The following is a 10,289-nucleotide window of genomic DNA, read 5'->3' as shown; positions in this document are numbered from 1 at the left end:
AAAAAGCGATACTATAGACCCGCTTTCAGAGCCTGCTTTAGGGCGTATCGGAAGCTAAAAATAAGATTCGGTTAAATGCAATACACAAGTAAGGCACACAGAAGACATTGTTGAACGATACGTTACGTGATCAAGAAGGTACTTAATTTGCGCCACTGTGGATCTGGTTGTCATGATTGTTGCTTCGTACGTTTGCTTGGTTAGCCTTTGCTTCGACGTGCCTCCTTGGACCTGAATGTCTTCGATATGGCAAAGTCCAACTCTAACCAAGAGTGTCGCTCGTCCTCTCACCAATAGAGCGGCTCCTCTTGGTGTCTCCATGGCTTCACTTATGCGATGTTGTGCAAGGCATACCATTTTGATATCGTTGTCATAAAAGTAATCGTGGCGGAGCTATCTTGAAACACACATGGTTCAGGATGACACGGGGGGTTGTCCAGGAGGAAATGAAGTGTAGCTATAACAAGTGGGGAAAATATATCTATTGGCCTGCGCACATTAATTTTTTCAAGGTTGTTTGGCTCAACATGAGCCCGCGTGAGTAACTTAACTTGTAATGTGAGCAATTCGGGAACACGGAGGGGACAGCTGAAGGAAGCAGGACCTTCAGGTTTATGTTCTTCCTGTAGTCGTCATCTGTGGAGTGCAGTGAGTATACCAGTGACTTGTCACTCAGCTCCCACTGCTTTCCATTTCCATCCTAGCCCTCCCGAGATATGTTTTTCAGCCATGCTGCTCGACGTTGTGAATCGCACGGGAACTCATGGTAACCGATCTTTTCTTGCTTTCGTGGTGCACAGCGGCACACAGCAGTTGCCTGGCATGGTGCTGCATACGCTTAGGACGCTATTGACACAGGTACCGATGACACGCATGCAGAACTATCAGAACCACGCGGTTATGTTGAGTAGTCAAAACGATAACACGCGCCTACCCAGCCAGCGCGCTCCTTCCGCGTCGTCTGCTCGTCCGTGCCGGCGGCGCCTTGGATGGATGGAATGGATGGAATATAGGAGCTTCCCGTTTGAAACGGAGTGGTAGCAGCAGCTATCATGCTCATTTTTTTCCCTATATCTTACTTATTGATTTAGAATGGTTAACTAAACCATCATTCTATTTATTAAATTTCGTTCCTACATTACTAACATTATGTCACTTCTCTGCTTTTAAGCCACAAATCTTCCAGTCGTTTTTTGCTAGTTTTCACCGCCGGTTTATTCACCCGGCCACTGTTATCTCTAAACCCCAGAGCTTCAGGAACAGTGATTGCGCCTGCACCAACTTCCGGATGAATACCATTGCTTCGAGTATAATATGGTCAATTGTTTCACTGGAGTTTCCACATACAGCACATGCCTCATCTCCATTGTTAAATTTCTTTTTGTAGCTGCGTGTTCTAAGGCACCCTGATCTAGCTTCAAAAATTGGGGCACTGCCTCTTGAGTTATCAAAGAAATCTTCATTCCTGATCTGCATTTTCCACTTTCGGTACAATTCCACACTCTGTTTCTTTTCCGTCGATTTTATCCAATTTTTACCTTCTGTGTTTTTCAATTGTTGCTTAATGCTCTTTATTTCTCCGTCCTTGTTACTAGCATACTTACTAGTTAGTTTCCTAGTTCTTTTCCTCCATTGTGAGTCAACTCTTTTAAGGTACAGGTATTTAAATACTTTAGCTGCCAATCCGCTACTGTCCAATTTCCTCAGGCGTTCCTCGTATAATATTTAACTCTGAGCTTTCCGTACACCGAAAGATGCCCAGCCCATATCTCCCTGTACCGCCTCATTTGTAGTCTTGCCGTGGGCACCTAGTGCTAATCGTCCAACGGATCTCTGATTTGTTTCTAATGTCGACTGTACCTCTGATTTTAGGCACAAAACCGCATTTCCGAAAGTAAGTCCGGGCACCATAATTCCTTTCCAAATACCCATCAAAACCTCATACCTATTGTATCCCCACAATGTCTTATGCTTCATTATCCCGACATTCCTTCGCCCTTTGGCCTTAAGTGACTGCTCATGCTTTCCAATGTATGCCAATCCTTCGTTTACCCATACCCACAGATATTTATATTCTGCTACTCTAGGTATTTCAAGGCCTTGTATTTTAAGACCCTGATCAGTTGAGCCGTTGAAAATCATTAGACCCGACTTAACTGCGCTGAAACTGAAGCACAGAGCGTCCCCTTCGTCTCCGCTATACTTAACTAGAGTATGCAATTCTTCCAGACTCTCATCCAGCAGCACAATATCGTCTGCATACATCAAACCGGGAGGCGCTGCTCTACCGCCTTTTCACCTAATCTATATGACAGGTTAAAACCTAGGTTACTGTCTTGTATCCTCCGTTCCAGGTTTATCATATAAAGCATGAACAGCACCAGTGATAGAGGACAGCCTTGTCTTAATCTTTTGCATACTTTGATATCCTCCGTACTTCTTATCCCTTATCTGCCTTTAAACAATTTCCCTCGTTATGTTCAATCCGATCCTGCTTTCTTTGATTCTTCTTCCCTAGCCAGCTTATATGGTTCCAGAATTTTCTTGCTCCACCTCTACAGGCATCGTCTATATCAGCCATCCAGCGATCGGTGGACTGTCTTATTTTACTTTGGACGAGGGCCTGCACTTGAAGTTTCTAAGTTTCTTTTGTCGATATGATCCCCATTTTTGGTCGATTTCCTCCCGAGATACCTGTGCTTTCTTTGCCATTCGGTGTTCCCTTGAAGCAGCCCGTCGTTGTTCAATAGCTTCCCTGATTTCCTTATGGCACCAGCTCCGTGGCTTCCTCTTTCCATTCCAGCGGTTTGCTACTTTAACCTCCTGAATTTTCCTCCTTATGAGTAGTTCTACCTGTTCATAATCCCAGTCTTTCATGGGGCTTTTCTCTATTGCTTCCTCTATGTCTGCTGCTACCTGCGCTTTTTGATCGTCGTTTAATTTTGCATTTACGTTTTGTCTAAGTTCCATTTCTCTTTTCATCAAGGGCCCCATCTGCAGACTAATACGTTTATGATCACTTCCCAGACTACACTCCCCTTCTTCGTCTATTTCCATTTTTGTTACCTTGCTATAAATTTCCTGCGACATTAGACAATAGTCAATGGTCGTCTGCCTGTTGCGGAATTCCCACGTGATTTGGCCTTCACATTTTGTTTCTCTATTTACTATAACTAGATCGTGTCGCTCGCAGAAATCTAGCATTAGCTTCCCGTTACAATCCGTGTATCCATCCAGATCGTCGATGTGGCCGTTCATGTCCCCCAGCAGAATAATATTGGCCCCGTTTCCAAACTGGCTTATATCGTCACTGAGACATTCAAAAAGACCCTTGTTTTCTTGCCTGCATTGACGTCCTGTTCCTAAATAAACTACCCCTAGCCATGTCCTTATGCCGGCAATTGTTCCTGAAACCCAGATATGTTCTTTACAAGATGATTGAAATCTTTGCCAATTTGTTCCCTGGTGTATCAACATACCTACCCCTCCACCCTTTTTTTCCGTTCTCGTTCTGTTGCACCCTTCCCAGACGTAGCCTTCTATAAACGGCTGATCTTCTAGATCCCTGAGATGAGTCTCGCAAAGAGCGTACACACCTATTTTGTCATCCTTCAACTGCTGTTCTATCTCTAGCCATTTCGCTCTTTTTCTACCTCCTTGCATGTTTATGTAGCTGATCCTAGTGTTAAACTTCTTTTTTGTACTTTTCTTTCTCGACCTACTCTTCGCCATCTTTCGGGGCTCAGCCTCCATTATTACACTTTCTTCTGCTTCACTTCTAACTACCTTTGTGCACGGAGTCCTCGCGGACCCCCTAAAAAAGCTACGGCCCTGCCTGCCAGGCGCCAGCCGCTCTCTGCTCCCACCCTTCTGCTAAAATGAATGCCATCTCGCTGAAAAGCCCTACCAAAACCTACTTTATGCACCTCCCTGTTTACCTCAACCACTTCGAAACGCTTCTCCAGGCTTAACTTTCTTATGTCCTGATTAACAGTCACCACGTCCTTTTCTAGCTTTCCGTTCAATCCTAGCACCTCTTCTACTGTGCATACAACTATCTGCGTCTGCTGTGCTATCTCCCAGAGCTCGTCAACTCCCTTAGCTAAACTTTCCACCACTCCTGCAGCGTCACCATTTAGGACATCGTTTAGCGCCGCGGCTACTATCAGCATACTGCGCTCTGCGGAATTCTTCAACAGCCTGTTTTTACTCTCTTTTAGCACTGCCCTCATCGTTCTCCTGGGAAGGCTCCAACCAAAACTCTCTTATCACCCTTTACACGTTCCAAGATATCTTGCTTGCACCTGCTCATGTTAGAATCTCCGGCGATAAGCACCTGGGCCTTCTCTCTCCCTCTCCCAACAGTTGGCTCCTGCTTTCGGTTATCTGTGTCCTTATCTCTGGGATTTTCATTCTTCCTTACTTCTTCCTTTTTTTCCGGCGTCTTAGCTGCTTCTAAATAACTCTGACGGTTCGGATCCGCCTGACCTACTTTGCTTATACCTTCCATGCCAGTGCTGGCCCCAGCCACATGGCCCTCATTGGAATGTTCGTCCTCGTTGGTTCCAAGAATAAATTCGGCCCCTTTTTTTTCCATTTGAGTAAGCTGTCCAAGCAGTTTCTGATTTTGCGCTCTTAACAAACGTACTTCATTTTCTAAATCATCCAGACGAGACACTAAACTGCCCCTTTCCTGATCAAATCTATCTAGACGCGCACTCAGTACGCAACACCGACACAAAAAGTCGCTGCCATCCGCTTCACCTACAGAGTCAAAACGCGTTTCCTTGAGATTAACCAGCGCCTCACACTTAGTACACTTTGCCTTCACTTGATTGCACATCTTAAGCGCTGTTCGACTGAACTATATCTATTACAAATTCTCAGAATATACAGATTGCCAAAAGAAGACACAAGAAACGACTAGCAAACACGCGTTAAAAACCAATTCTGCGAATGCCAATAGCCTAGAAAAAAATATTTCTCTAAACAAGATAGCTAAATAATGAACGCTAAGAAAACCTAGCTGCCGGCACGAAAAACCAGGCCTCTAGGACCAAGAGCTAAGATCTATTCTTTTGGCTGCACCTAATCTAACTAGCTGAAAACGAAATAAAGTTAATTTAGAGAAAGAACTCATCTATTTGACGCTTCGGAAGCTCCCGCTATCGCCAGTCCGTCCGTTTCCGGTAGCCACGTGCAATCGGAGGAGCGATGGAACACGCGTCCGCACCACACGGCTGTCATCTGTCAAGTACCTTGTCATGGAATGGTGGCGCCCCCGCTTAGAATGACGGCGGAAACTGTAACTTATCCTAATACGCGCTTGCCCAGCCATTGAGGCGCGACGCGATGGGCCGCACCAAGTGCGCCTTCATTGAGCGGCCGTGCCTCAGGCATGTTAGAAAATATACGAAAAAAAAATGAGCTTCAATTCTGTATTCATATGAATGATGTTCCAGCCAGTTAAAGCAATAAAAGGCTATCACTCAAGAAACTATCATAAGGACCTTCAATGCGATCAGTGTTGAGTGAGGTTCGGTGTAGTAGTCATCGGATATCTGAAGTCGATTTAAATATATTGTTCACCATTTTAGACATGCACTGCGTCTCCCAGCTAATTTTATCCAAGGGTAAAAAGGCATTTCAGAGGCAGCTTTCGAAGGAAGCCAGTTACATATTTCGGCAGCTACCTTCAGTGCAACAGAACAGGTTTCGTTCGCAATTTTCAATTGACATTATTTGCATAAATTGCTGAATACTGACATTACAAAATAAATGGTAATTGTTACGTTGAAGAGCAAGTGGACAAATTACGCTTGATTGCTTGAGACAAACAACCATCGCGTGTGCAATGTTTTTATCCCTAGATAAAGTAGGAGAGTCCGAAAACACAAATATCAAATGGCAGGATAATACAATTGCGGCCTTGACTTTAACCGACAGCCCAGCGTAGCTGTAAACCTATAAGTTCGCGATGGTTGCTTTGCCCATGACGGCACCCATTGAATTCCACTATATTTTCTTTTTTGTTTCTAGTCACAAATAAAGTTCCACTCGTTGATATCCTTACCGCTTTGCAGTCTTTATCCCCACTGCGAAGTGTGGTGCGCTCACCGTAACTGGCGTCTTGATGCGCACCAGGCGAATGACGAGAAGCAACTATCGTCAGCATATCACCCTTACTCTGCAAGGGGGCCGCACATTGTGGCTTCAGGTTATTTAATCCCCCCAAAATCATGTTGAGAACGCCATAGTTGCGGCGCTCGAATGGACTGGTATAAGTTTCGGTATCTACTTTTCCCGGAACTTCTCTGGAGATGGGGTAAAATGTATACGTGAGGTTTCCTTACCGCAAATAATGAAACAGGGGATTCTTAAGGTACTCTCCGACTCTAAGTCCCGTTTATCGCCTGAAGTGAATATTTTGTACTTGGAACAAATAACCTGGGTTCCCAACTTACTAAAAAAACATTTGACGGTGCTGTCCTAAGTGGCTGCCAGAAATATCCGACCCGTTTATTAATATCTTATCTCTTAGAATTTTGTACTGGCTACAATGAAACATCTCAAGTGTTCCATCTCAAGGGCCTTGATTCCCAATACAAGCCTGAAAAAACAATAAGTCGCCCTTTACGGAGTTTGAAGGATATCGTTTTAGAAACCGCTTCGCTTAATCAACTGAAATTATTTTTAACATTGTTTACACGAACAGTAATTTTTGTTCTAGTGGTTAGTTTGATGTAAGAATTTTTAAAACACCACATTTCTTGCGTTATTAGAGACGCAAAATAATGCGAAATTGTTGTACTGTTCCATTAATGAAGTCACATTATAGAACAACGCAAGGGAACAGATTGAAATACTAATATATGCTATTGCATCTTATTTCACGCATAATTTAAAATTTTGTTCTCTAGGGCAATTTTCGCTCTTTTATGAAAGGACAAAATTAGAAAAATAGGAGTTCGAAGAAAGACTTGGCGCAATTGCCAAGGAGCCCTATTGGTTGGTTGGTTGGTTTGTGGGGTTTAACGTCCCAAAGCAACTCAGGCTATGAGAGACGCCGTAGTGGAGGACTCCGAAAATTTCGACCACCTGGGGTTCTTTAACGTGCACTGACATCGCACAGCACACGGGCGCCTTGCTTTTCGCCTCAATCGAAAAGATGCCGCCGAGGCCGGGATTCGATCCCGCGTCCTTGGGAACAGTAGTCGAGCGCCGTAACCACTGCGCCACCCCAGCGGGGTGGAGATCTATTGTTGGGGTGGGATATTTCGCATGGAATGAGCTACGCTGAACGTATTGCGATTAGACTACTAATGCTGTGACTCTCCATCACGACAGGGTCATGCGTCCACTGGATGGCGGTACCACACATGAGTCGCGAATGAGAGTTAATGTAATAATAAAGGGAAGATCACCACACCCCTCCCTTTCGCATCGGTATTCATAACGCAGTACACAGATAGGACAGACAAAAAATATCATTCACAGGTTCAACAATAAAAGTGACAAGTTAAAAAAAAATAAAAGCACATAATTCGTCTATAAAAATTACAAATTCAGAACAAGATTTTGGCGAGTTCAGACACCTTAGCTTTTCGAGGCGGTCGAGATTCCATCCAAATTGTGTCGCTGTCGAAGTTGGGTGATAGAGGTGCAATCGGAAGCAAGGGCTCCACAAGCGCTCAGAATTCAAATGCAAATCGTCGCCCTGAATTCCTACTCCATGCTGCAGCGCAGGATAGCCAAAGCAAGCAAGGTCCGTTGTACACCTAAAACAGGCACATAAAAGAGAAATTGAGGTAATGGCCGCCGGATAAGAGATATGGGTGAAAATCGTCGCGTCATCGGGTTCGTGGAGACGAGTTAGTTGAGCAAAAGGGTATAGGAACAAGTTGGCCGTCGGGAAGCAAGGAAGCCGGGCAGCCCACGTCTTTCATAGGGCCTACCGCTGTGGTTACCGCCACTCAGCCAAAGATTCTTGTCAACGAAGTGGTACACCGGACCGTGATGAGTCTGATACTGGTTTAATCCACAGCGGTGAAGGTTTGCCAACGGAACGAGCCACAAAAAACACATCGCTTATGCCCAGTTTCGCGAAATGTGCTATCATGTTACATTCTGTTTGGGTTCTAGCGAATACATTTCATGCCACCTCGTCCACCGCCAAAACCTGAATATATTACATTATAACACCTCAAAACCTATAAATTTCTTCCCCCCCCCCCGAAAAAAAAAAAGTGGAACAACTCACCTGTGTCTCGCACTAGCAAAACTAGCAGACAGTTGTCAAGCAATGTTTTATTTTGTATAGTGTTATAACAAATACCTCGGTGGATGCAAGAACCAGGGTTGTTTTAGAGTGTATACTAGCTGCGCCTATAGTTCTGCATGCCCTATTATATAACGATCAGGCCGATAATAATAATAATAATTGGTTCACAGGAAGGAAAAGCGCAGTATTTGTCAAACCTGTTTCTGTGGACATATGAGCCTGGCTGTAAGAGACGGAAGGTTGGAGTGAAAGTGTAAAGAAAGAGAGAGGAGCCGTAGTGGAGGGCTACGGAGTAATTTCGACCACCTTAGAATTTTTAACGTGCACTGACATCGCACCGCACACGGACGCCTCTTCGTTTCGCCTTCAGCGAAACGCAGCCGCTGTGGTCGGGATCGAAACCGGGTACTGCGGCACAGCAGTCGGGCGTCTTACCACTGCACCACAGCGGCGGGGCTGTAATGATAAGGCCGCTTGATTTTCTCGTGTTAAGAGTAACATATTTTTGTGTTTTGCGATTTTGTTTTTTATTTATTTTTTATATACATGCATGGGTGGGGCAGTTTTTGGCAATTTTCCTTAATTTTTCCTCAATATTCTGTCAATTTTTAGCGCACGATGTAGTTGAGATTAGAATAAATAAAAAACGTAAAATGGTTCATAGAAAAAATCTAAGTATTCAGCGACTTGCCGATTAAGTTGGTTTGCTGATCAACTCAGGGGACAAATGCTTCCATAAGTCGTAAATTATTGCATTCCACGAAGTTCCCTAACAAATCTCCCTGCTATTTGTAGAGGCTATGATATACTCACCCCAGCTTGGTTTTCAGGCTGTTGTTGTTGCTGTGGCTGTAGGAAGAAGGAAAAGAAAATGCACGGGCCTGCTAGTGGCTCTCTAGCTGAGCCACCTCCGCTGCCTCGTGCGGACAGGAGAGAAAATAGAGAAAGGAAAAAGAAGAGGGAGAAAAAGGCGCACGCCGCAATAACAGCCTTCGTCCACCACCAAAGTAGTGGCGGGTGCAATGACGGTCTACAACAGATAAAATTCGGTGGCTGGCTAGCCCCCCGCCCCAAGCGGCGTTGACCTACCGTCCCAGCCCTAAGGGACAGGATTGGCCACTCTTCGCCACCTCCCGTCTGTTGTTGTGGCTGTAGGAAGAAGGAAAAGAAAATGCACGGGCCTGCTACTTGAGCCACCTCCGCTGACTCGTGCAGACCGAATAGATAGTTAAGAAAGAAAAGGAAAAAGGAAAGAATGACGTGCGCCGAAACAACCGTCCTCGTCCACCACCGAAGCGGTGGCGGGTGCAATATAGTTTTTGTTGTTGTTGTGGCTGTAGGAAGAAGGAAAAGAAAATGCACGGGCCTGCTACTGGCTCTGTAGCTGAGCCACCTCCACTGACTCGTGCAGACCGAATAGATAGTTAAGAAAGAAAAGGAAGAAGGAAAGAATGACGCGCGCCGCAACAACCGCCCTCGTCCACCACCGAAGCGGTGGCGGGTGCAATGTTGTTTTGTTGTTGTTGTGGCTGTAGGAAGAAAGAAAAGAAAATACACGGGCCTGCTACTAGCTCTGAAGCTCAGCCACCTCCGCTGCCTCGTGCAGGCAGAAGAGAAAATAGACAAGAAAAAATAACAGGAAGAGAAAAACGCGCGCCGCAACAACGGCCGTCGTCCAACACAACCCAAGCGATGGCGGGTGCAATGACGGCCTACAACAGATAAAAATTCAGTGAAAGATCAGCACCCGCCGCAAGCGGCGGGGACCTACCTTTTCCAGCCCCATCAGGGGAAGCGAATGCGGGGGTGCAATGACGGCCTACAACAGATAAACATTCGGTGGCAGGCTAGCCCCCATCGCAAGTGACGGTGACCTACCTGTCTCTGTCCCATCAGGGGACACCACCTCCCGTCTCTTCTCCCCTACCATGTCATTAATCGTACCTGTCCATAGAACACAGTGTTTTTACTTTACCTATTGCCGATTCGGAGCTTTCATAGAAGCTTT

This window comes from Amblyomma maculatum, unplaced genomic scaffold (genome assembly GCF_055883805.1).
Source record: "Amblyomma maculatum isolate TAMU_Amacu unplaced genomic scaffold, ASM5588380v1 scaffold_34, whole genome shotgun sequence".
In the NCBI taxonomy this organism is placed as follows: domain Eukaryota; kingdom Metazoa; phylum Arthropoda; class Arachnida; order Ixodida; family Ixodidae; genus Amblyomma; species Amblyomma maculatum.
Note: the sequence above shows the minus strand (reverse complement) of the source record.